The sequence below is a fragment of the Dasypus novemcinctus genome, chromosome 6 (genome assembly GCF_030445035.2).
Source record: "Dasypus novemcinctus isolate mDasNov1 chromosome 6, mDasNov1.1.hap2, whole genome shotgun sequence".
Classification (NCBI taxonomy): Eukaryota; Metazoa; Chordata; class Mammalia; order Cingulata; family Dasypodidae; genus Dasypus; species Dasypus novemcinctus.
This window is the reverse complement of record NC_080678.1, coordinates 70102787-70130754: the sequence shown is the minus strand read 5'-3', so window position 1 is coordinate 70130754 and position 27968 is coordinate 70102787. Positions and strand designations below refer to the sequence as shown.

General features: G+C 37.0%; 1 long non-coding RNA gene across 1 annotated transcript; it reads right to left on the bottom strand.

Moving 5' to 3' along the window:
• Positions 1-17: 17 nt before the first annotated feature.
• LOC111759954 (uncharacterized) lies at positions 18-27968 on the bottom strand. Its single transcript, XR_002793782.2, has 3 exons — positions 24857-27968; positions 23648-23778; positions 18-1577 (listed from the first exon to the last, which is right to left on the bottom strand). It is a non-coding gene; the product is annotated as an uncharacterized lncRNA (long non-coding RNA).

Here is a 27968-nt window from a genome sequence, read left to right as displayed (position 1 = left end):
AAGCACAGTGACTACTATTTGGGGCTGAGTAAATACTAGTCCCTTCCCTTTATTCTTTTTGTCCGTAATATCAATTAATAATATCTCATGCTAAACCCTCAGCATGCTTTCCAACCTCCCAAACTATCCATTGACTTTAAAGGTCATCAAGGAGAAGCAAAGCTCTTAAGATATACCATTCATGAGGTTAGGGACCATGTATTTATTGTTCTTTATTCTGTCCTCACAGTGTAACACATACAATGGAGACTCAATAGAAATTTGCCGAATGGATGAATGAATGAACTATAAGGATCTTGAAAACAATCTAGTACACCCACTTTATTTTTAAATGACAGAGAAGTGAGGTCTAGAGATGTTACATGACTACCCAGGTCACACAGCCAGTAAAACTCAAAGCTAGGACATCAACTTGAGTCATATACTTCCTTACTAGAGCACCATTGTGCCACTGCTTCATGCACCGAGCATTTCGGCAAGCTTCTTCATTAAGTGTAGTTCACTCTTTCTTTCTCTTTCAGGGATGTGTAAGACAGCGATATGTATTCTAATTCTCTCTGCTTAAGTGGGTGATTGAAAGAAGACTCTCCATTTTCCAAAATCTGTTCTAAGACTATCACTGACATAGCCCTTACTTTGTCTCAAGCACTATTCTAATTGCATCACAAATATTAGCTCACTTCATTCTCACCACCTATGAGATAAGGACTAACATTATCCTGTTTTTCATGTGAGGAAATTGGTACAAAGAGAATTTAAATGACTCACCCATGGTAACACAGCCAATAAATTCATAATTCAAAGGATGTTAGTAAGATTTAATAAAATGGGAAAAATTCGGAGTAACAGAGATTCATTTAATCGTTTTTGACTCTATATCCCAGAACCTTTAATGATTTAATTGCCTTTAACGGATTAAGACCCTTTAATTAATTAATTATGAATTTCTGAGAGGAGAATATATATGTAATATTTCTCAAACATATTTGAGCAAGAAAGTTTTATAAATCAACTTAATTGAGTAATAATTTACATGCAATAAATAAACTCATTTTAAGTGAGTAGTTGAATGAGTTTTTGACAAATAGAACCATAATCAAGGTAGAGAAACATTTCATCAACCCAAAAGATATCCTGTGCCCCTTCCTTTTCCCTACCCTGTCAATTTTCCTCCCTTGTCCCCAGGCAACTTCTGATCTACTCTCAATCACTATAGATTAAATTCACCATTTCTAGAGTTTGATATAAATGGAGTCATATTGTATGTAATTCTTTGTGTCTGCTTTCCTTCACTCAGTATAATGATTTGAGATTCATCCATGTTTCTGCATGTTGTATCGGTAGTCTATTCCTTTTTATTGTTGAGTAGTAGTTCATTGTGTGGGTGGATCACATCACAATGTTTTAATCCATTCACTTATTGATGAACATTTTTGTTTTGTTTTGATGTAGCATATTCCACTTTGGAAACCATGGATACAGATTCTTGGATCCTTATGGACTCTTGGAGAAGAGGAACCAAAGACTTCATGTTGTCAGCAGTTCTCTTGGTCACTTTACAAGTGTCACTGTATTCTCTAGGAGAGAGAAGAAAAGAAAAAAAATCACCTGGAGAGCACTTTCTTCATACTAAACATTTTGCTGAGCATTTAGTATACCTAATACTGGAATTAGTGGAAGTCATCCAGAGGACCACAGTCAAAAAGTATTTTGGGAAAAGGATGAGCATGTATGTGTTGTGTGTGTGTGCACATATATGTACTGTATTAAGTATAAAAAAGAAGTGAAAGATGTCTTAACCTCTCTCCAGATGAACAGGGAAGGTTTTTTGTGACAGAATATTAACCTCACTTCAGTCAGTAGATTGATGGCAAGTGCTTTGCTGAATGTAATTAATAATATGAAGGATTAGATGTTGGGTCTGATATTCGTTGACCTTGTAATTCTACAGACCTTACAGGCAATAAAATGTCACTGTATGTTGTACTGAAACTGTGTCTTGTTTTCACAATTATCCTTATAACTGGTCTCACTCAGTTGCCATTCCAGAGAGTTCCTCTTCCCTATTATGGCACTAATAAATTAGGGTTTCCATAAGTGCCTTTGTTCAAATTCATTTTCTTCTTTCAGTTAATGAACAGCCATCTGCAGCTGCTCCTCGATCTTAATCCATCTGCATGGAGATGCCATTGTTATATACAGCATTCTATAAATATTGCTATGTTGACAAGCTGACTGCAGACGGGAAGGGGGTGATATTTTTATTATTACCCTTGATTAATAGAGAGGCCAGATTGACAACACAAGGGTCTGAAGTCCCTTTTCTTCTGTAAAGTGTCTGTTCACATAATTATATTTCTAGTAACAATATTACAGTAAGCATTACAATAATCATTGTAGTTGTTATTTGTCATTTGCTGAGTACCACTTCTGCATTCTGCATTGTATAAGAAACGGCATGCAGGAGAACAGAGTTCAGACTTGAAATGATTAAATATTTGTATTGTAAAAAAGAATCCAATCAGTCTTACAGAACCGAACAATGAAAGTAGGTACGTTGAAAGCTATTGTCTCAATATCTGTACATCAGTTTCAGTAAATATAATATGAATATGTAAAAAGATTATTGCTGTGGAAGGGAAAAGGGTTTTATGTTGGATATGTGGGAGTACTGTGTATTGTATATATGAATTATGGTGATCTAAAACTTTCATGAAGATAAGCTTAATAATTAGGAAAAAAGAAAAAGACAGGATGTAGATACTGAGGAAAAGACAGAAATAGTTGCCTTGCCAATTTGCACACAGGGCACCTTAATTTTTCTAAATTAATATGTATTCTATATCTAACCTTTAAACTCATCACTATATTCCATTTTACTATTAATGGAACCTGGCAATATATTGGGCTTCACTTTTAAAGAACTTTTGGATCACAGAGAGGTTCAACAATGGCAGGGGAGGAATACTGCTGTGGATGTTATTGACAAGGACACATGGTTGGCAGGGAGGTCTTCAGGGTATATATCCAGGGTACATAAAAATGTTTGGATATTTTCATAGTGGTTACAATTAAAAACAACAACTGAGGGAGTGCTGTGTTCCTAGCCAGGGGAGCTCTATCACAGTCCCTAAAGGAACAGCAACAATCCCCCAAGTGCAATGGCAAAGATCAAAAAAGAAGGAAGGCCAACAGTGAGCCCTTGATACTAATGACTGTGCTTGTGAGCCTGTGCACCTGAAATAAGAACAAGGCTTAGAGCTGCAGGTTGCCTAAGAGTTACCTCCTGAGAGCCTCCATGTTGCTCAAATGTGGCCAGTCTCGAAGCCAAACTCAGCATGTAAATGTGTTGCCTTCCACCAGAGCGGGACATGACTCCCAGGGATGAGCCTCCCTGGTGCCGCGGGATTACTACCAAGTACCAGTTGATGATGTAACTAGAAAATGACCTTGAATAAAAGGGGCAACTCGGACCAGCAGAATATCTCAGGCTACATATAATACCAGGAGTTAAAAATGCTTTTTGACCTGAAGAAAAAGGGGAAATGGAAAGGACAAATGAGTTATATGGCTATGAGTCTCCAAAAAGAGCTGGGAGGTTATCAGAGGGGTTGCCCTTCTGCACACCTGAGCAGAGTCCCAGAGACAGATAAAGTAGATACAACCTCAGGTATTGGTTCTTCTGAGGGCTACAGAGACCCACATGTTCTATGGTCATGGCAGATGGAGTTCAGTGTCATCTCAGTTGGCCCTACTTTGGAGTTTCTGTTTCTGTGTGATGGAGCTGGACTTAGATGTGATCTTTGTCCACAAGTCTCTCCTTTTACTTTTACTGGAACTGTAGTTGGTGCTGGGGTTGAATGTATACCCAGGGGACCTGAATCTCTGGACTGAACATGTGATAGCCAGGCCCTGAGCCTCCACAGACTTGCAACTCCTACACTAAATATTAAAAAATAAATAAAGACAAAAAAATAAATAAAGTAGGTATGGACTCTTATTAACATTTAAATGCCATGTATTACAGCAAAGAGGTTGCATCATCTACGTATCAGCTTTCCTTTTACAGAATGTGATTGGCTTGAAGTTTGTAAGGTAAAGCAATGCATTAGAAGAGAAACATCTTTATTTAAATTCACAATATGAATGCTTTGTTCAATGACACAGCTTGGGAGTTGACAAGATCACAATTAGTGGGAATAACTTTCATTACCAATGACTTAGGCATTTCTATCTAGCAAAGTGGGAGAGAAAACCATTGTCAAGGTTAAACAACCTTGGGGAAAAAAAACACATTTATTGAGTGCCTAATATATGTGAACCATCATGTTGGGGACTGGGAATATTGCTGTGAACAGGATGGATGTAGTTCCTACCTATGGGGCGATTGTGTGCTAGTGGACTAGTGAATGAGTAACCACAACTGTAATTATGCAGAAATGCAAGGTATGATGGAGCATAATATGGGGAAAACCATAGGGAGGAAGGTATTCAAGTAGTTGGCCTATAGTGGGTTGAATAGTGACCTCCAAAATATGTCCATGTCCTAATCCCTGAAACCTGTGAATTTCACCTTGAGAAAAGCACCTTTACAAGTGTAATTAAATTAAGGGTCTTGAGATGAGGAGATCATTCTGGAATATCATGCTGGGCCCTGAATCCAATGACAATTGCTCTTAGAAGAGAAAGGCAGAAGGATATTTGAGACAGACATAAGAGGAGAAGACACTAAGACGATGAGGAGGCAATGTAACCGTGGAGGCAGAGATTGGAGCAATGCAGCCACAAGCCAAGAAATACCAACAGCCACCGTAAGTTGGAAGAGGCAAAGAACAGATTCTTCCCTAGCAATTACAGAGGAAGTACTGTCCTACTAACACTTTAATTTTGGACTGCTAACTTCCAGAACTGTGAGAGAATATATTTCTGTTGTTTTAATCCTGTCAGTTTGTGGTAATTTTTTACAGCAGGCCTAGAAACTTAATACATAGCTTATGATCTGTATCTCCCTCAGTTGCCAGGGGACACTCCTGGGGGATAAAGGAGGACTAGGTGACACTTCTCATCTTCTAATCTCCTGTAAACATAAAAACTGGATTTTCAGGCTAGAAGAGAGTCCTTATCTAGGGAATCCCCTTAGTGGGATGTCTCTGATTTAGGATTGCTTACATTAATATACCTACAACCTATGTATTTATGAGGCATAACTACCCAGAGAATGGACAACCCTCTGGGAGTACAAAACAGAGATGCTTCAGACTGCAAATGTAAACCTGACCTGGAGACCATATTTAGTATTCTAAGGCAAAGAATACAAATCTGATGTATGAAAGAAAGACCTGAGAGGTACACAGCAGATCTCTGAGCTCCGAATGATTTGTTTGTGCCTTTTGATTGCTTGCATTCTAGAAATTATTAGTAAATCTTGATACTGATTTGTGTTTGCCTGATTTGACAATGTGAAACATAACAGGTTGTTATGCATAATCTGAAATCTGAAGGATGTATAGATAATTAGCCCACGTGATAGGCAGAATTCCAGAAAGATACCCAAGATTCTCTTGCCCCCTGGTGTACATGCCCTGTAAAACCCTCCTCTCCAGTTGAGTGGATATAACCTGTGACTATGATGGGTTGATCATTCCCTCAGTTAGGTTATATTATGTGGCCAAAGTGAAGAGATAGGCACTCCTGTGGTTGTGCTATATTAGAGATAAAAGTCTGTCTTAGCAGACTGAAGAGTGATTCTCCTACTGGTCTTAAAAAAAATCAACTCCTATGTTGGGAGAGAACATGTAAGATGACTATGCTGCAAGGACCTGAGGGTAGCCTCTGGTTGCTGAGAATGTCCCCAGTCCACAGCTATCAAGGATATAGGGACCATCAGGTATACTACTGCAAGGAACTGAATTTTGCATCTTTGAATTTGAAAGAAGATTATTCCCTCGTCTTCAGATTTGACTGCAACCTGGCAAGATCCTGAGGAGAGGAGACAGCTAAGCTGTGCATGAACTTCTGATCTATGGAAACTGTGAGATTAAAAATCTATGTGGTTTGAAGTTGCTGTTCGTTGTAATTATGCAGTAATCACACCCACCTACAGAAAGAGTGTTGCGGTTGGGTAGATTGTTCCAGCAAAATAAGCTGTGAGTGCAAAGACCCTAACATATCCACAAACGAACCAGCTTGCATGGTCTAAGAATGTAAAGAAGTCCTGCATGACTGAAGCATGCTGACCAAAGAGGAGACTGAGATGCAGTTGAAGAGGGAGGCACAGGTAAATTATTTGGTGATTTGGAAGTCTGGTTAAGTATTTTAATATTTATCAATGCAATGGCAAGCATTTGAAGGGTTTAAAACAGGGAAGATATGAAGCAGGGAAAATATGAAAACATGATTTTGCAAGAACATTGTATTAATTTCCTTTTGCTACCGTAACAAGTTACCACAAATTTAGTGGCTTAAAGTTTTAATGGCTTACAGTTCTGTGGGATAGATGTCTAACACAGGTTGCACTAGGCTAAAATCAAGGTATCACTCAAGCTGTGTTCCTTTTTAGAAGTACTAGGGAAGAATATGTTTCCTTGTCTTTTCCAGATTCTGGAGGCCAGTTGTATTCTTTGACTCATGGCCCCTTCCTCCAACTTCAAAGTCAATAATTCTGCTTCTCTTTGACCATGCTTCCATAGTCCCTTCTCTCTCTGACCACATCCAGAAAAGATTACTGATTTTAAGGATTTGTGTAATTATATTGGGTTCACCCAGACAATCCAGGATAATCTCCCTATCTCAAGGTTTTAACTTGTTCACATCTGCAAAGTCCCTTTTGCTATGTAATAAAAATGGGGATTAAGAGGGAGTCTTTACACTGCCTTCCACATGTGCATTGGCTGCTATGTAGAGAATGGAATAGAGAGAGGCAAGGGTGGATGATAGAGACATGATAGGTCATGGAGGCTCAGACCAGAGGAAAGGCAGTAGGAATGGAGAAAGGCAGTCAGATGTGTGAAGTATTTGGGTTATGTTTAGGGTTCTTGATGTGAATGTAAGGGCAAAAAGAGAGCATTCAGGATGACTCACAGGATTTTGGCTTTAGGATTTGTGTTGAAAGTGGTGACATTGGCTGAGGTAGGAAACACAGGAGCTGAAGCTGGTGTGAGCTCCATGCTTTCTGTACTGGATATATTCCCTTCGCCCTTCCCAAGTTAATCTCCTTTAAGCACCCAGCCTTCTGCCACAGGCTGACTTAATGGAGCTTCAGTAGGCTCCTTTGCCCTCTGGTTTTGAGTTGGGTTCAGCCAATGGGGCACAAGAAGGAGAGCAAAGTAAGGGAGGAAAGTGAGGACTGGATATTTATTTTCTTGAGTTTCTTCCTGCAGGGTCACCTGGGGTTGACTTTCTTCCTCTATCATACAGCCTTTTCCATAAAACACTCATTCTCTCTCTCTCAGTTCTTGTAACCACTCTCTTTCCTTGCCCTTCAGAACCAAGAGTGCTAATAGCTTCTTGCTATTACTAGCCCTGAAATAATACACCAAACCTTGTAGCCTTTTGTAATCCTTGCCTACATTTCTACAAAAGAGCATTTATTTAAAAATTTCTTCTATTTCCTGCCAGAATCTTGATGGATACACTTCAGTTTTAGACATATTGATTTTAAAGTGACTAGAAGACATCCTAGTGGAAATGTTAAGAAGACATTTGAGTGCATGGGTCTGGAGCTCAGAAGGAGAATGTAACAAGAAGATATAAATATGGATGTTATTAGCATAGAGATAATAACTGATGCTTTGGCAAGTGATCAGATCATCTAGAAAGGAAATATTGAATTACAAAAGAAGAAAGAGAGCACAAGGAACTCCAATATTTAAATGCTGGATGTAAAAGCAAAAGGAGGCCTCTAGAATTAGCCAGTGTAGTAAAAGAGAAAACAAAAGAACAAAGTGTCATAGAAAACAACAAAATGGATTGAAAATGGCTAAGTAGCCAACTGTGTCAAGCACTGCTAAGTGTCCAGAGAACACTGAAAAGTGATCTTTGAGTTGTGTAATGAAGATTACACATTTGGTAAGAATGTGTATTGACAACTTGCCTTTATATAGTAATTTCCTAGGTGCTAATGGCATTTCAGTCTATGAGCTCATGAACTTTTCTATCCAGCTGGGAAATCATAAACATAAACCAATTTAAACACAGAAGTAAGATAAACCAATAGCTCAGAGCTCTATGAAGGCCTGAATCAAGGAAAAAACTATCAACTGTCATTGATTGGGGGTATATTTAGATGTAAGACTCTCTGCTGAGAACAATACATATATTACCTCATTCAAATCTTGGCAAAAATACTACAAGTTAGGTGCTATTACTATTCCCATAATGATTATCTATCAGGAAAGGAAATTGAGACTTGGAGACAATAACTAATATTTTTAAAGACTTTGTGGCAAGTAAATGAAAAAGCTGAGACTGAAGTCTATCTGATATCATCAAACCCCATACTTTTAACATACATTTCAGAGTAGAAATTTAATAAAACAGCTAAGTTGTTCACCTTGTTAAGAAAATTAATACAGTAATGTATTTCTTTAGATTCCACATTACTCTTGGAGGCTTTTTTGTTTACTTTTTATTTTGAAGTAATTTTAGATTGGTGGGGCATTGCAAAAGTACATAGAAATCCTGTGCATTATTCACTCAGTTTTCCCCAGTGGTTATATCTTTCATAACTATAGTACAATGTAAAATACCAAGAAGTTAATATTTGTTACAATGTATGTGTAGTTCTTTGTGCCATTTTATCACATGTGTAGATTCATGTAACATCACCATAATCAAGATACAGAACTATCCCGTCACCACAAAGATTTCCCTCATGCCACCTCTTTATAGTCACATCCACCCACATACACCTCTACTATCTCTAAACCCCTAACAACTGCTAATCTGTTATCTATTTCTAGAATTTTGTCATTTTGAGAATGTTATATAAATGGAATCATGCATTATAGGGCCTTTAGGGATTGGCCTTTTTCAAACTCAGCATAATGCCCTTGAGAGTCATTCAAGTTGTTGTATCAATAGTTTGTTCCTTTATGCTGCTAAGTAATATTCCATGTCACAAATGTACTGCAGTTTGTTTAAGCATTTACCCTTTGAAGGATGTTTTGGTTGTTTGCAATGTTTCTTTATTAGAAAGAAAGCTGCTATGTACGTCCTAGTACAGGTTTTGAATGGGCAAGTTTGTGGGTTTTTTTTTTCTGACATAAATGCCCAGGAAGTGATTATTGTGTCATACAGTAAGTATAGGTTGAGTTTTTGTTTGTTTGTTTGTTTGTTTTAAAGAAACTGCCAAACTATTTCCAAGAATGACTATAAGATTTTACATTCCCATCAGCAATATATGAGAGATCCAGTTTTCCTGCATCCTCACCTCGATTTACTATTTTCAAATGTTTTATTTTGCCTGTTCTAAGAGATGTGCAGCGATATCTCATTATGGACTTAATCTCTGTTTTTCTAAAGGCTAGTGATGTTGTACATCTTTTTATGTGCTTATTTGCCATTTGTATATCTTTTTTGGCAAAATGTCTCTTTATGCCTTTTGCCATTTTAAAATTGGATAGTTTGTATTTTTATTGTTGAATTTTGAGAGCTCTTTATATATTCTAGGAATGGGTTGTGTTCCTTTGTCAGATATATTGTTGGCAAACATTTCACTCAGTCTGTGGCTTATCTTTTCCTCCTTAACAGGGTCATTCCCTGAGCAAAAGTTTGTAATTAATTGTCAATATAAAAATTTTTAATCTTTAAAACCACAGAGACATCTACTTGGAAGTCTTTCTCAATGATGTTTTCATCTGGATGAGAAATTCTGCTACTGTTTACGATTTGTGTCTTGGCAATTGTGCACAAGATAGGAAATTGTGCACAAGATCAGGCGTTTTAGAATAATATGCATCCAAAATGCAGAAAAGTGTGTGGGCAAGCTGCTACTAATCCACATAAATTGTACATTAAAATGGTCTATATTTTACAAGATTTCTGAAACACTTTCATTCAGTTTCATAAGCAGTATGAGAGGGATTTTCATAGTTTGAGATGAAGAAAATTGGAAGGTGGCATTCAAGGAGATAGAAGTTACACAATGCAATTTAATACAATCTCTTTAGGTATCAAAGTTTGTAGGAAATAGCTGTGCTGCATTTCATAATCGATTGATATAAATACATAAATTTAAAAGCAAAATCTAAACTTTCAGGGATTGTATTCTATAATGCGCATAGGAGAAATATCTTTAGAAAGGATAACTATGGAATGACTAGTCTTATAGTAGCAGTAAAATGAAAATAAAAAACAATTATTGAGCTTTTCAAGTTGTCTGGATTTTATTTATGTATATTTGCTTGATTAATTTAAATCTTTTAAGGAATTTAAACCTAAAATAAGAAGTCGAGCATTTTTTTCCTTTTACATATCCGATTTAGTGTTATTAGTTCTAGATTTCAGTTAACAGATGAAATGGATACTGTAACTACATATGGTATTGCTTCAATTATTCTCTAGCTAGAGGAGCAGGTAAATTAAATCTAAGCGTGTCTCATCTCTTAATTCTAATAGTTAAGAGGAAACAGTTTTCCTTGGCATGTTTTTAGACTAACTCCAGTAATAACACAATAATCTAAATTCTAATATCAGCTTATCTCCACAACATAACTTCAATATTTTATCTGTAGTATCTTCTTAATATGCATCTAGAAGAGATGTTTCAAATTTTTAATTTGATAATATATTCTAAAGTATTCAGAGTTCTCAGGGTTTTTTTTTTTTAACTTGCTGGATTGGATTAGAAAGAGGAAATTTTAATACTAATAAATTTATAACTATAAAATATTCCAGACAGCTATACTTGCTCCCCTTCTATGAACTGCTGGCTTTAGACAAATAAACTTTTATGAGGGTGTCCAACTTAAAGAATCATCTGAGACTACCTTTTTCCATGAGTGTTTTAATTTGCCAAATGGCTGCTGATGCAAAGTAACAGAAATGGGTTGGCTTTTATAAATGGTAAAAGGCTTTTATTTGTGGTGAAAGCTTACAGTTCCAAGGCCATAGAATGTCCAAATCAAGGCACAGAGGAACTTTCTCACCAAAGTCAGCAACTGTTGATCCTGTTATCTGGTTACGTGGTCAAGCAAGATGGCCACCATTCTCTGCCAAGGTCTCTGCCTTCCTCTCCAGAATCTACTGTCTCCCAAGCTCACAGTGAGCAACCAGGCATAGGGCTTATCTCTTTCTGGGCCTCCTCTATCAGTCTCACCTGTTCTGCTTTCTTCCCAAGTTCAGCTGCACAATCTCAGACAAATGGCTCCTCTCTCTCTGTGCCTCAGCTCTTTGAGGCTCTCAGGAGCTTCTCTCTTTGAAGCTCAGCTGTGGACGAATCTGGAGTCCTTTCTCTCACAGTGCAGGATCAGATATAGTGGCTTCCTTATTCTGTGAGTCCGATTCTCTGTGTGTCTCTATTTCAGATGCAGCAAGAGGGCAGAGACTCAATCTGAGTCATGCCTCACTGACATTGTCCAGTCAAAAGGGTCTCACACCCACAAGAATGGATTAGTTCTTTTTTTGACAGTCAATAAAAGAACTTCCAACTGTCACAGTGAGGAAGAGGTCAGCAGTTAGATAAGGGGCTGGAGGTCTGACCTTAACACCAGGTGCTGTCCAGTGAGGGCTTAGTGTCCATTCTGTCCTTTCAATTAAATTCCCAACATATTCTTGTGGAAATAAGGGGGAAAGAGGAAAATGACTTGAAAAAAAGAACCTACAATTGAGGACTAGAAGGATGGCACAAAAAATGCACTTCAGATAAGTCTTTCTAAAACAAGCACAACAGTATGTCACAAAAAGAGCGGACATGGGAATGAGAAAACAATATCATTTCGGTCCAATGATAGATTCATTTACTTTGATGAGTGGCACTGAACTCCAGGAATATATTTTGTAATTCAAATAGTTATAATAAACATCAGCCTAATTTATCCCAAGAACATCTGTTGAGTCTCTCTCTCTTTTATACTAGGGAGAGTGAAGCTAGTGGCAGTTTGCCATGGTTATGTGATATCCTGGCAAGAAAATGCCTCATGTTATATCACAAACATATGGTCTGGTAATAGTTTTATATTATATTCCTTTAGTGCTTTATTCCCATTTTAGGAATCCTCTTCTAGACAAGAGCAATATGTTTTCTTGTCAACCTATCACATCAACTGTTAACACATGTCTCAATTTTTAGGGTTCACATGGTTAAAAGTTAAAAAATTAACCTTGTGTTACTTGTGACCTGAATTTTGATTATGCAGTAAACTTGATCCTGGGAGTTCATTTGTGTTGAAGTTACTGTTTCTCTGTTTTTCTTTCAGTTAAGGAATTCTCTCCTACTTTTCAATGGTTAATGTTCCTCAAGTTACAACTGACTAAATTGGAATGTATACAAAATATGGCAACCAGGAGAGTAAGATGACTCCAAACTTAAGGTCACAAACCAGGATTCCATAAGCTGAATATGGTCCACAGATGTGTTTCATTTGGCCTACATAGTATTTAAACATTAAAAAAAAAATAGTTGCCAGTATTTAAAAATTGGGACATTTCAAATAGAAATCTTGATTCTCAGGTTCCTTGAAAAACATCCCTGGCAGCCCCGGCCCACATTTTCACAATGACTAGTGGATAGTATCAGCCTATTGCCTTGGACTGCCTCCTTGCTGGTGGCCCTAAGTCCTATCAAACGTGCTTTTAATTGCTTATACATGTCCAGCCCCATGGACCTCTGAGTCTGGTAACTTTCTTCATAACTGTGCTATATGGGGGCTTTGGAAAAACTGTGTGGCCTTGAGGAATAAATACTCTTGAAAGACAAGTAGTTATCCTCAAATATCTGAAGAATTGTTCCTGGGGAAGATGATTAGATTAATAAGGTGCTGCTGCCTACAAGGCCTTTAAGAATCTAGAGGAAGGCAAATTTTGCCTTTGTGTAGCAATAACACTTCTATGAATGTTTTAAAATTTTTATGTGTAACATACATACGTAACATACATTTTCCAAGTTAGCCACGTTCAGATATATAATTCAATGCTGTTAATCACATTCAGAACGTTTTGCTACCAACACCGCCATCCATACCAAAACTTTTCCATCACCCCAAACAGAAACTCTACTAATGAGGCATTAACTTCCATTCACCACCCCCATCCTTGGCCCTGGTAACCCATATTCTAATTTCTGAATCTGTGAATTTGCATATTCTAATTATTTCATGTAAGTGAGATCATACAATATTTGTCCTTTTATGTCTGACTTATTTCACTCAATATGACATCTTCCATGTTGTATGTATCAGGACTTCATTTCTTTCCAGGGATAAATAAAATTCCATTGTATGGATATACCACATTTTGTTTAACCATTCATCTTTTAGAGACACTCAGGTCACTTACACCTTTTAGCTCTTATGAATAATGCTGATATGAACACCAGTGTGCAAATACCATTTTGATCAATAGAACAGTCAGAAATGGAATGGGCTGCCCTGGGGTAAATGAATAGCCTCTCACTGAAGTGTGCAGCCAGGTGTAGGCAGGGTGGAAGGGGTGGATTGCCCAGCCTCTTGGCTCAGATGTTGGGAGTTGGAAGCATTGGCCAGTGAGTTAGATGGTTGACCTCCAGGGACCCTTCTTGCTCTATGAACCCATGACATTGACAGTTCATCATTCTCTTTGGAACTGTACAGAGAGACCTCTGCTAACTGGAAAGCAAGTTTGGATTGAAAAATAGGACATGAACATATAGATCTTTGATTGACATATTCTTGCACTCACTATGATAAAAGCTAATGAAAACCAACATTATCCCTCTGAATCAGTAGCAATGCCCTGATTAGATTAATTTCAGAGTTTTACTCTCTAGTCACAGGGCATTTGATTTCCTTTCTAGTAACACAAGACAATCAGATATAGTTTTCTTTTTGGGGGAAACATTGTTTATTTTAAAAATAGTAACATCAGCACACTGATAGAAAAAAAAAGCACAATTGTTTTGAAAATCACTCCAGCTTTCTTTTATTTGCTAAAAGGATTAGAGAAATATGGTATAATGTCTCTGAAGTCTTTATAAACCAGCGAAAAACATTACAGTAATTGCTTTGCAGAGAGACAGTAATTGGTTCTCCTTTAAGGTTTTACCGTTTAACATAGAAAAGGGATTGGCAAATTAAAGAGCTCTAGGCCAAGTCCAGACCTTGATCTGTTTTTGTAAATAAAGTTTTATTGGAATAAGCCATACCCATTCATTTACCTACATCTGTGGCTGCTTTCACTCTACAATGGTAGAGGTAAGTAGTTCGACACAGTCTGTCTGGCCACAAAGCCTAAAATATTTAGTATCTGGCCCTTTACAGAAAAAGTTTGCTGATCCCTGTCATAGACTAGCTGACATACTACTTATATCACTTTTTGTCATTAAACTAGAATGGCAAGTGAGGTCTCTTTTTGTTGTTATTTTGCTTTTTTTTTTTTTTTTAAGGGAAGTTGTAGGTTTACAGAACACTTATTCATAAAATACAGGATTCCCATATACCACCCCACCGCCACCATCTTGCGCTGGTGTGGTACATTTGTTAAAATTGATGGGAGAACATTTTAAAAATTGTACTATTAACTATAATCCATGGTCTAACTTAGGATTTACTGTTTGTGTTGTTTAGTTTCATGGATTTTTAAAAAATTTATTCTATTCACAATTGTCAAAAGTTGAGTTGTGTCCATCAACCAATGGGTGGATAAATAAAATGAGGTCTCCATCTTGATATTGCTATAGAAGAAAACAGTGTATTTCCTGTTTCTGGGATATACAGAAGGCATCTTTATTTTTCACCTTGTGGTTGATATCTGTTTCCCTGTTTTCACCTTGCATCTACTCATATGCAAAACTCAGCACTCTTTTCCATTTCTCCCAAACAACTCACTCATTGACTTAGTTTCCCAGGTTCACTATGACAAATACCATAGAATGAGTTGACTTAAACAACAAGAATTTATTGTTCCATGGTTTTGGAGGATAGAAGTCCAATATCAAGGTATTGGCAGGGTCTGCTTTTTCCTGGAGTCTGTAGCTCTCCTACAATCCTCCTTCACATGGTGAAGTCTCTCTATGTGTCTGCTCCTCTAATTTCCACTGATTCTTGTTGTCAGTCTCTGCTGAGATCTGGCTCCTACTAACAGATGGCATCTGAACTTCCTTTGCTTATAAGGATTCAGGTTGGATGGATTCAGGCCCACCCTGATTCAATTTGGCCTCATTTAAATAAAGTCATTGAAGATTCACAAATGAGTCCATACCTTAACTAATAATAACATCTTCAAAGGTACTATTTACAAAAAGGTTCACTTGCACAGGAATGTGTATTCAGACTTGAACATATCATTGTGGGGTACATGATTCAATTCTCAACACTCACTCAGAAGTATCAGTAAGCAAGATAGACTCTATGTAAGTGTTGGGGGATGGGGTGGAAGAGAAATACCACACTCCCCATAGAAACCAATTAAAAAATCTCTTTTAAAACCTCTCCAGAGATCTATCTGCTGAAAGTTGCCAAAAATTTAGTAAATGATAGCTTCTTACCAATTTTAATTAGTAAGAGTGAGCATAATAAGAGGGTTATTTTCTTACTAGAATTGCCTTTATTCAGTTTTCCATTCCAGTTTTCTTCTTCTGGAGAAGAATAGAGGACCACCCCATTGTAATTTAAAATGAGTGGTATCTCTGTCAAAAAGTGGAGACCACTAGTCTAGAGTACTGATTTGGCTCATTACCGTGATATTTCCTAGTCACCTTAATAATATATTTTGGGCACATTTTAGAAAGGTAACAGTATTGCTTGTTCTGCTGAGATTTATAACTTTAACCATGGCTTTAGAAATTACATTTTGGATGATGGATGGAGAATATATTGTTGTTAAATATAATTTGTGTACAGTCTGGTACATGGCTTTTGCTCAAAATTTGAATAGAGAAGTCTTCTGTTGCTGGCAATATGTCAGAGTAGATATTATGGAAAACACTCCTGCTTCAGCACTTGGAAATGCTGGCTAAGATACAAATATCTCTTTAAATGCAAAGTTGAGCTCAAAGTAAGGGAAATCTCCAAGGGCCAAAAGCTAAGAGGAGCCCCAAGAGTTTTTCTCTTATCTTTTTTCTCAATAGCCAGAGCTTCCTGGATCTCTCCCAGGGAACTTAAACTTCTCTCTATTAAGTAGAGCCATTCGGCTGTCACCTAGTCCTTACCATCACACTTTTATACATGTTTTCCTTAGAAAGAAAAATTAGCCTTCAAGTAGGGGCCACTCTCTTCATAAGGTGGTTCTGTGACTTGTGCAAGACTTTGACATGTTACCATCTGCCCGACACTATCCCAAGGAATGGCTTTAGAGTATTTCTCCAAACAAATGAAATGTTCACCTCAAGAAGAAAACTATTATGTGGAACTTTCTCCACTTTGTTACATAAGGTGGAAAAGGGGCCATATGAATTGGTGCACCCATCATCCCTTGCATCATTTCCCAAATTTTTCCTAAAGCTTCAGATACTTGTTGAAAAGTGCCACTGATGATGACTTTGTGGGTCATCAATGAACAAGTCTCTACTCAAAGAAACAGTCAGTTTGAATGGAGGGACCCTGAAAAGGACATTTTCAGAATCCAGTCATTAACACAAAATAATATCAGTATCTAGAGAAGTTTCCCTGAAGTCCAAGTGGGTGGAGTATGGACTATCTTGAGGTATACCAATGAGGAGAATTGTAATCAAAAGGGGCTCTTAAATTATTTAAAGTATTTAAGGTTTCTGAGACTGAGCTTAATTCATTCTGACTCACCCTTCAGATATCAGTTCAAATATCACTTCTTTAAGGAAGGTTTTCCTGAATGCAGAAAATCTGATTTTCCTCTTATTTACTCTCATAACTCTTAAATTATTTTCCTTTGTGCCATTTGTGACAATTAGAATTGCATAATTAATTAATTGTGCCATTAGTTATTCAACACTTCTTTCCCTTTTGGAATGCACTGTCCATAAAGGCAGGGACCATGCTTGCCTTGTTCACTGCTCTATTTTCAAGCAGTGAATAGCATATTCCAGGCACTGAATAGAGTTTTTGTTTGTTCGTTGGTTGGTTTGTTTAATAAAAGAACTATAAAATAATGCAATGATATTTTTGCAGTCATTGTAATATTACATCCATTTACAATGCACCTTTGAGGAGTGTTTCTAAACTTTTTTCACCCAGTATGAAATATATTATACACTATGACCTGGAATGTACATACAAAATTAAACCAAAAAGTGTTTCTCTAAACAATACTGACAATCATCCAGTGCAATTCACTCAACGTTTTCTAATCTATTTATTCTATTTCAGTTTTTAAAAGTGCTAGTCATGACCTTCTAAATTGATTTCATGACCTACTTACACACTATAATCTGTTGTTTGAAAAACAGTGCCCTAGAGCACTTCATAACCGTAAGATAAAAACTGTATATTGAATGTCTTTTAACTTTGCCTTTGTTCATCTGTCTCTATATATTTCTGATGATATAGATGAAATATTCTTTTTTAGATACCACACAAACAGTTGTGTAGGGCTCCTATAGTCCTTACATTAGCATTCAGTTGTCACTGCCCACTGGAGGTACTTACAGGTAGAGGGCACTGTGGGAAAGATGGTCCAACACGCTAAAGCCAGCTGCACCCTAAGGAAATACTTTACCTGTAGGAAGCATAATTTACCTGACATGCTGACTGTACATTTATAATCAGATCTGGATTTCTTGCCCAGTATTACATTGCATCAGACTAACATATGCTGTGCTACAGATGGAAGTCCCAGGTTATTTAGCATCAGGGGCCCTGGGGTCTTGTGATTCCAAATTAAACTTGGGTGTGCATATAAACCATGCAAATTAGGCAGTGGCCACATGCTCAGCACTGCCAAAAAGAAATCAGGAAGCAAGTCTAGAAACAAAATGCATCAAGGGCTTCCTCTCCTTGCTGAGAATATTTTTATTAGGACTGGAGATTGAGGGGTTTTAAAAGTAAATCTGCAACTCTAATTGTCAGGAACGGATGCATGTGTTTCCTTGCCTACCAAGTCAGGCTGGGGTGGCTAGGTGTGTTGATACAATGCTCATCCAAGTCAGTAGGGTGGGGGCAAACAGTGAACTGATCAGAATTTTTGGGTACTAAAATCTGGAAAATATTTTTATATATGAACTACTGGAGTAGCTTTCTTTCCCAAGAGATGTCGTATCAGTGGGAAGAAGGATCTGTACTTTTATCCCTGCTTGCCCCAATATCATACAGTTTGCCTAACACCCCTTTGCCCAGAGCATAAGCTCATATGAAAAAGCATGAAGCCCGAGACTGACAGCAGGGAAGTCAACCCAGGTCCAGCACCCAGAATGGTGAGACTCCTATCCTCCAGGGTATACTGCTTCACTCTCCTCCGAGGGGCCGTGGCATGTTTCAGGGGAAACTTTGTATTGAAAAGTAAATCTTTTAAAGTAAACTTTTTATAGCAAAGAGCAAAAATAATAAGTACAGCTCCATAAATATTTATAAAGCGAACACACCCATGTAACTAGCACTCCTATCAAGAAACAAAACTGTAGTTATACCAGACGCACAACCCATGACTCCTTCCAGTCATTATTTCTTCCCCAAGGGTAACTATTAGCCCCAAATCTGGAATGCTAGCTGTTGTTTGCCTGGTTTTAAGTTTTATATAGATGGAATCCTATAGTATGTACTCCTTTAGGTCTGGCTGCTGTCACTCCAATTTATACTGGGGAGAAGCATCCAGGTGGTTGACTGGTTGTAGTATGGTCATTCTTATTGCTATACAAAATTCCACTATATGGATATAATGCAATTTCACGTCCATTCGACTGTTTCTGGACATTTTTAGTTGTTTCCAGTCTGGGACAATTATAAATAATGCTGTCAGGAACATTCTTGTACATGTTTCTTGGTGAGTGTATTCTGCAGTCTATTCTGCAATTCCATGATACCTAGAAGTGGATCTGTGAGGATGGAAGATGGAAGAACATTTAGCTTTAGTAGGAACTGCTAAACACTCTCCAAAGTGGTTGCACCAATTATGCAGGGTATGCAAGATTCAATTGCTCCACATCCTCATATTGTCAGTTTTTAAAAAAATTCTAGCCACTGTGGTATTATAAATTTGAAAATTTTGGCCACATTCTAGCTATTTTTACAGTCTCCAGCAAGTCATGTTTCCTGTCTGAATCTTGTTTTTCTTATTGGCAACATAGGAATAAAAAGCTATTTTATAAGTTAGTTGCATGTGTTAAATGAGATGATGTGTGTAAATAATTTCTTAAGCATCTATTACATACTATCACATTAAGTCTTTGCCACAGCAGGTAGCTTAAGGCATAGTAATTATAAGCAACTACAGTAAAAATGGCTATACTCCTCACCAAAAGGTTTATAAACATCTGGCATTCTCTAGGGTAGAGACTATGGGTTAGTCATGCCATTGTTTCCAGAAAACTGAGTTGCTATGGCTCCCAAAGCCAACTAATGCATTGAGATATCCCTGGGGCAGATGTGATTTGGTTATTTCTGTCTGCTATTTCAGGGCTGAGAGTCTACCATCATGTCACAGTGTCACAACAGAAATGACTTGGAGGAGTCCAAGGAACCGGAAGATAAAGACACCTACTTTTATTTTTCACCAAATTAAGAACAAGAAATGACTGCTTGGGGGGCATCAATCATGCTTTCCAAATGCTTTTATTACAGAGTCTCTGTTTGAATGTACTCATTTGTCAAAAGTTCACCACATCTTCTCCTGCAAAGAGGTGTCATGTTGCCTTAAGAATTGAACAGTAAAGTTGTTTATAGTCTGTCTCCCTGCCTAATTTATGGAAGCTAAAAGAGCCCTCAGTTTTAGGAGAATGAGCCCATGATTTTCAGAAGACATGGAGAAGCATTTAGGCTGGCAGATTTCTTTCAAGAATTGGTATCAATCCAACAGCTCTTCAAATACTAAGGCTTTGTCTACACAATAAGGCAAATAAACATTTAAACAGAAAATAACAAATCACAGAGAATTGTGGTTGCAAGTTGGATGTATATCATTCATTCTCCCACTTGTTACAGCTGTGTTATTGGGGAGGGAAGGTGGAAAGGTGATTTTTATGAGCTTTCTCACAAGCTGTTAGGGATTCACTCCCATTTGGGGTCACAAACATATGCTACTTGGCTCTTATTAAGCCGTGTTCTCAACTTATTTTTAACTTTAACAAACAATTATAGTGTCCCTTCAATACAAGGCTTTTAGAATCCATGGAAGAGTCCTAAGTTAATAAACCTGAAACACATTTATCCTACATAGTTCCTTTAATTTTTAAAGGCTTGTATAATTTAAGGGAATTTAAATCCATGTGTTTTTTATTCACTTGCACTGACATCATCAAAATAGCCTTTTAAACAGCTGGTTGAGCCTTTTTTTAATAAAGTTCTCTTATGACTTGTTTCTTTTTGAAAACAAGATATTTTCTTTTGCCAAAGGCAAATGAACTTAAATGCCAAAAGATTTGGATTTGTATCAAAATTCCAAACTCTTAAATTTGGGGGTGGGGAGCTAGATTTTTAGTAAATGGGCTAAATGACTTCCCATTTGAACTAGTAGCAAAGAAGGAAAAAGAACCTTCTGAATGAAGTTCACAGTCAAATCTAGTGTCAGAAGACAAAAGAAATATCTATATTTGCTGCTTAATTTTGTGCCAATTCTGAAATGAATCAATGTACAATGTGTGTTGGATTTTTACAGAAATGTGATCCACTGCCAAGTAGTTAACTTTTCCTCCATCTCTGGTTATCATGAGTAAACCACAATGTTGTACTCTCCAGAGGTTAGAAACCCAGCACACTGCGGCTGTCTGAGGTTTGAGAGATGTGATTATTTTAACAGAAGCATTTCTGGGGAAAGGTCCTTCATTAAACATCATCAAAGTTCATTATATATATACATATACACACACACACACATACATATGTGTATATATATTTATGTATGTATGTATGCATACACACACGCACACACACATTTTTTTAATAGGAATACTGTCCTCTAAAAAATTATACTCAATTATTTAGTAAGGGATTTATAATCCAGGCACAATATGTGTATAAGATTTTCAGCCTTTAAATTTATCCAAATATTGAAATTTGAACAAAACTCTTAAAGTTTTTTGTTATTAACAATGCAAGACTGATTTTCTCCTTGTCAAAACGTATATGGCCAAGCAAAAATCAGATCGATGTATATCTGGGAGAAGTTGAGTTTTACAGGAATCTGTGAAGCAAACAGGCATTCTGATCTCCTCAAGCCCTCCAGCAGAACTGCAAAAACCAATATACCATTTGAGATACAAATTTGTCTGTCATCACAAAACTCTGCAAAAGTTAATTCCCCTTGAATAAAAAATTAAAACAAAAAAGAGATCAAGAAGAAGAAAAGGATGAGTTCTCTGATTTTATTTTATGATTCAGATTTTAAAAGAAGGAGCTTTATAGCATATATACCCACTCACACAGAGGTGTATAAATATTAATAGATCCAGGCTTCTGATAAAAGTAGAAACTGGAATTTTTATAGTTGTATTATTGCTAACAGATTTTATTCCATCATTTTCTTTTAAGGTAGTACCAGTTTCCTGTAGGTGGAAATGGTGGTCAAAAACTTCAGAAACTTTAAAACCAGTTATTATGATATTAAAAGAACATCCATGTGATTGTTAAACTGTCTTCTTTAAGAAACTTTGTAAGAAAAAAATCAGATTTACAAAATAGATAATCCCCCTGTATCTTTCATTCTGATATCACAGATACCTCATTTATTCTGTACAACCTTGTCAAGGAGATTAGACTGGTGACCATTGTACATCTCTATCTGCATTATGAAGCAATAGGATCTTTCAGACTTATTTATATGTTGATTTTTCACATAATCCAGAGAACATTGTTTAATATTCATAGTAAAATTGCTTGATTCTATGGCTTAGCTCTGTGACCCTGGCAGATTATAAATTTTCTATACTGCAGTTTCCTCATTTATAAAACAATGGTGATGGTATATAGATATATGGTACAAGAACGGATGTACTGAAATACATAAAAGTGTTTTGGGCTCCTTGTCAAATACAAGGGTATCACTGTCTTCAATTATCTCATTCATATAGTAAATGTGCAAGGAAGTCTCTCTCTATGCAAAATATATTCTCTTCTTACAGAATTATAGGTTATCAGAACTGGAAATGGCCAAGGACATCCTTCGATTCTATCAAAAGAGAAAATAATCTCAAAGAAATAGAATAATTTATCCAATTCACAAAGCTACAAAGCTAGTCAATGGCATAAATAGTTTTAAGTCACCAGAATTTCCCAACCTAAACTCCTAGGGAGGCAGTCTAGCATAGTGATTAAGAGCAGAAGATTTGGTGACAGACAAATTAGGGTTAAACTTCTGCCACTGACCAACTCTTTGTATCTATAAAATGGGCTTAAAAACAGCATCTAACTCCTGACAGTACTGTGAGATATTGGTGTTAAGTACTTAGTAAACTGGCTGGAACATATTAGCACTGAATAGATGTTATCTATTGTTGTATTTTTCTCATGACACTTCATTTCTCTATTTCTCTTGAGGTATCTTAGGTGATAGCCACTTTTCATTTTTCTGAGTTGGACCCAGGAATCCTAAGGGGACCTTTCAACGACCCAGGCAGTTCTAGTAGAGCCAAGAGTAATAAGAGCTAACACTGGGAACTTATTATACAACATTTTGACATAGGTAGAAGCATTATAACCACATTCCCAGGTGAGGAAAGAGAGGCACAGAGAAATAACTTTTGTTTCAGGGTTCATGGTCACATGTAGCCATGGTTCCAGTGGCTACATTATGAGATGCTACAGTGAAAGGAATGTTGAGTACTCAGTCCCAAGCCTAAGTGAACAGAGATGGCAAGGCAGAAGAAATGTACTGCCTGCTCCATTCACTATGAATGTTTATAGAGAATTCTCCTCTGGGAAATTATATGCCCATAACTCCCAGTCTGCAAAGGCAGTGGTTCCACAGTTGGCATGTAGTAGAGTCGCTATTGGTCTGGAGAACTAAGCTAAATCCCCAAGATTGAAACCAAAGGGGGTGCCATATCCAAGTCCCAATGTATGTTTGTCCATGCCCACCCAGCCTTCTTGGGGCACTTTCCTTGTTGGAGATAATTCTGACAACCAAGCATCCAAGATGCTGCAGCTCTAGGTTAAAATAATCCATTTCTATGGAAAACGTGCCCACTAACGCCATCATTCTTGGAAGTTGCATTCGCTCCACATTTCTGGGAACATTAGATTCATGAGCATGTTGGCATTAAAAAGCTCATTTAAAAATGGAGATGGATGTTTAATTATTGTTTGATTTGGGGTTATACAGCCTTTCATTTTTCAAGCATCTTAAGAGCAGAGAATGAAATTTGTTACCTAAGAAACCATTGAAATTCTCTTACCTCTTCTGGGTAGGTATTATGTATTCTGTGAGTTCTCTGCCAGGGATATAAGTCAGAAAATCTCCCGCTGGTTTTGATTACAGCTGCAAACTCACAGATTTGAACAGCTCTAGACAATCATTCTTCTGAACCTGCATATAAATATAAAACATTTTCTTTATCCTTATCACATAAACCTTCAACAAGGCTTGCATCAAAGTAAATTCCAGTTTTCTTATGCTTTTTTCCCACTTACCATTTTTACAATTAGCAAATCACATTTTTTACAACAAAGCTACCCTATTTGCATATTCAAAGGTCATTTTACAGGTTCAAGTTATTTAATATCAAAGTGATGGTAATTTAACAATCTCTCTGGATTCAGATAAAGTACAAAATTACCTCTGGCTTTTAAATTTTTGCACATTTAAGACATGATAAAATATGAGATTAAGATAATGGCATATGCAATATAATGAATCATCAGTTAAGCTATGGTAAAGTTTCTTCATATTAAGCTTCAGGTCTTTGCACTGTCATTTTATTATTTAAAATGGAGACGTCGCATTTCGGTAAGCAATATCAAGAACATAATTTGCTAAGACGCCTCTTTATTTGAGGCGCTGTCAGGCTTGGCAATGAGAAATGACACAGTCCCTCAGTTGTAAGTGACAGGCGCCACTATATTAGTCCAGCGTTTGTGTATTTCTGTGCTGTTTTTGAAAAATTGCATTTTCTTTGTGTAAGCAGAACAAAAAGAAATAGAAATCGGTTCCATGTGAATTCTGTGGTCCTCTATATTAAACTGTAATTGTTTCCTGGTAAAATACCAAGCCTTCAGGATTTCCTGAAAAATAATTTACAAGATGGGTACTGAGTCCAACTTGCTTTTTTTCCCTGTGCTGCTGTGATTGATGACACTGCAAGGAGTTGATAGATTTGCTGCTGCTGCATCTCCAGAAAGTTCTTTACCTTTAAACAAACTGCAGTCTTCCCCCAAAAAATATTTCCATGGCATTCCCTTTCCTGGCTTCTTGGTTGGTAGTTGGTTTTCAACCCTGGCACTATTCTGAGAGACCCTGTTAATAGACACAGTTGCTTCAATACAACCATGCAGACAGCTTGAATGAATTATAAAAGGCAGAAATTTGTAACTTGATCGTGATAGCTCAGTAGAAGCTCTTTACAAAGGCAATGTAGAAAGAATACTGGTTTCAGAATCCCACATACCTGAGTTCAAATCTTGCCTCTCCCACTGCAAAACTTGTGCATGTTACAAAAAGCTTATGAGGCATAATTTCTTCTTTCACACAACTGGAGAAGGATGATGACTATTTTTCAGAAGAGAAAATAAGCTTATCATGAAGACCAAGCAAGTTAGAAAACATTCTGTAAAATAAAGATGATTTTGCAAACAATCAAGCCCTAAAACATGGTGAATTAGAAACTTGGGCCTATTCTTAGAGGCTTCTTGTCTTATTTTAAATAACAAGAACTAAGGAATAAAAGCTAGCTTTCCTTAGCCCTTACTATGTGCCAGGCTATATGCCCAGCATATAACACACATTGTCTCATGTATAAAAAGTCTGGTAAGGGATGTGTTGTTTTTCTCTTTCTACAATAATATTAGCTAAAAATTATTGAGTGCATAATACTGACTTAGGCAATTGACACACCTAATCTCATATAATTCATAAACTAACCCCATGAACAGTGTGCAGCTGCTCTTCCTACTGAGGAATTTGAGGCTCAAGGAAATTAATTAAATTACCCCAAGTCTAGTAAGTGATGGAACTGGGACTCATTAAATCATCTCCCACCAAAAACAAAGACCAGGTCTCTCCTTCTATGCCCTTTGACCTCCTGGCTTTTTAATTTTTGATCTCTTCAAGCCTTGGGTACATTTAAATCTGACTTTATTTATAAAAATGTGCAGTGGCCCTGGGAGGTAGGAGGATGTAGAGGAATTTGTTCTGGAGCCCCTCAAATCTGCTTTCATAGCCTCGGCTCATGTAGTCCTGCACACAATTTAGGATCATGCAAAGGCCCTTTGGCCTAAGGGTTCTCTTTCTTCTGTCCCTTGGTGTGGGACAGCTCTAAGGTTTGGCAGCTCTAAAGGCATAAGATTACAAAAATATTATCAAAACTGAGGTTAGAATAATGGCACAAGCATTCTCATAAACTCCTGCTTTGAGAGCTTGACTGCATGTGCAGTATGGGTCTTTGCATGGATGTTTATTACTTGAAATTTGCCTTTGGGTTTTAGAAGGCAATACTAATTAAGTTATATAAATGCCCCTGTTCCATTCTGCCTAGTATTCAAATCACAGGCTCTAATAATGAAGCACTGCAAGTGTTGAATCATGGGAAGTAAAGTCACAATCCTTACAGGTTGCCCCACTGTAGAGGACCGATGGGTAAAATATATGGCTGATAAATTCTTTATCAACTTGGATGGAAGATGCATAGCAGAGCGCTAAATGAGAATACAAAGGACCTCAAAGACCTGCCCCAAATCAGACAGAGTAAACAGTGATACCCAGAAGTTCAGTTATCAGTATTTTTTATGCCAGGACTTTTTCTAATGCTATATATAGGGAATTTTTTTTTCTTCCCTACATTTTAGATGGCTTTTTGGTGTTTGTCATGTATACAGTTTGTGGGGGTAAAGAAGGAAACAGGATGAGATTACAGTTTCCAGTGAGGTAATTGCTTAGATTACCTCCTTAATCCTTGTCCTGAGAATTAAATGAAGTAATATATGCAAAGCATAGAGTACATGCCAGGCACAGTCAATAGTCAGTGGCTGTTTAGTTATTATCATTTTCCTTGTTGTCATCATACTCTCACCTACATTTCTAGCATTCTTTGTCAACTCAGGCCATGTCTCACCCACTCGTCTGCCCTTATGGAGACAAGGAAAGTAATCAAAGGTAAGAGGATGAATAAATATAGAAGGAATACTTAGAAATAGGGGAGCAGAGAGAGTTGCTCCAATATGTGATGAACCTATTTAATCCTCTCACCTTAAGTATTCACAAGATACTTTCTGAGCTCAGGCTAAATACTTTATGATTTTGTGCATGTCTATAAAATGGAGAATGGATAATATGAATGCATTGGCCTCTTCCAGGCCAGATGTACTATTTTACCAGTTACGGGATAATAGAACATCAGTGGACAGTCAGGGAAGCAATAACTCAGACTTCTGCTGAAACCCTGAAAGTCAGTGGGAGGCATTGTGTGCATGTGTGAGATCTTTTTCACCATGGTCTTTCTTTGCCAGAAATAGAAGCAAAATCTTCCTTAAGCATAGCTATCTTCCCTGGTTGTTGACCATTCTGCTACACACATACAACTGTGGCTTAAAGTAATGGTTTTGTTCACAACATACCCTTATTGTTGATGGGTACAAGTCCTTTGTTTGTTTAATAATATAATAAAATTTCCCCCAGCATGAAAATTAGAATATTAGCAATAATTTACATAAAACTCATTAGTAGTACTCTACTCAGTTCTATTCCAACCTGGAAATAACCACGTCCTCAATTTTGTGTCCATCATCAGCTACTTCTCATTTATATAATTTTATCATGTCCAAAAATTATATTTTCTTGTTTTAGTTGTTTTTAACATTTAACAATGCCACATGTAATACCTTGGGGCTTACTGTTTCTATTTAAAATCACTGCAGAAGTTAATCCACTTTATTTTATGTAGCTATAGTTCATTCTTCTTTAATCCATATAAAGAATCAGGCTTTATCCATTCTTTTGTCAAAGGGCACCTGGAATATTTTCATATTTTTCAATTTGCCTGGCCTGAAATGCATATTTTTATTAAGCAATAATGATTCAATGAACCAAATGATTGTCTTTAAACACTTCTACCATTCAGACATAAAGCCAGGATATCAGTGAAAAGGGAAGTAATAGGGGTTGAGTCCATTTTTTGGTAAGGACTGCTCTTTGGGGAGGATGGTATGCCTATTAATTCCAATGGTTGTATTTCTGTAAGGATTTTGTTTATCATCCCATTACCTGACCATTTTAATAAGTAATAATAGCTTTGCCACCTTTAACAAGTCATTGAACTTCTCTGTTTCTTTCTTCTGTGAAAATAACTGGGCTAAACTTGACGATCATCATGATTCCTCTCTCCCTCTAAGATTTTAGGTTGTGAAGGATGGAGAGGACCTATCCATAATGAAAAAAAGCTAGCATATATTGAAGAATTACTCAATGCATGATTCTCTATTTACACATAGCATTTTAGGTAAGCTCACAATCTGGTAATGTAGATAATATTATTATTCCCATCTTGGAGATAAAGACACTGAAGC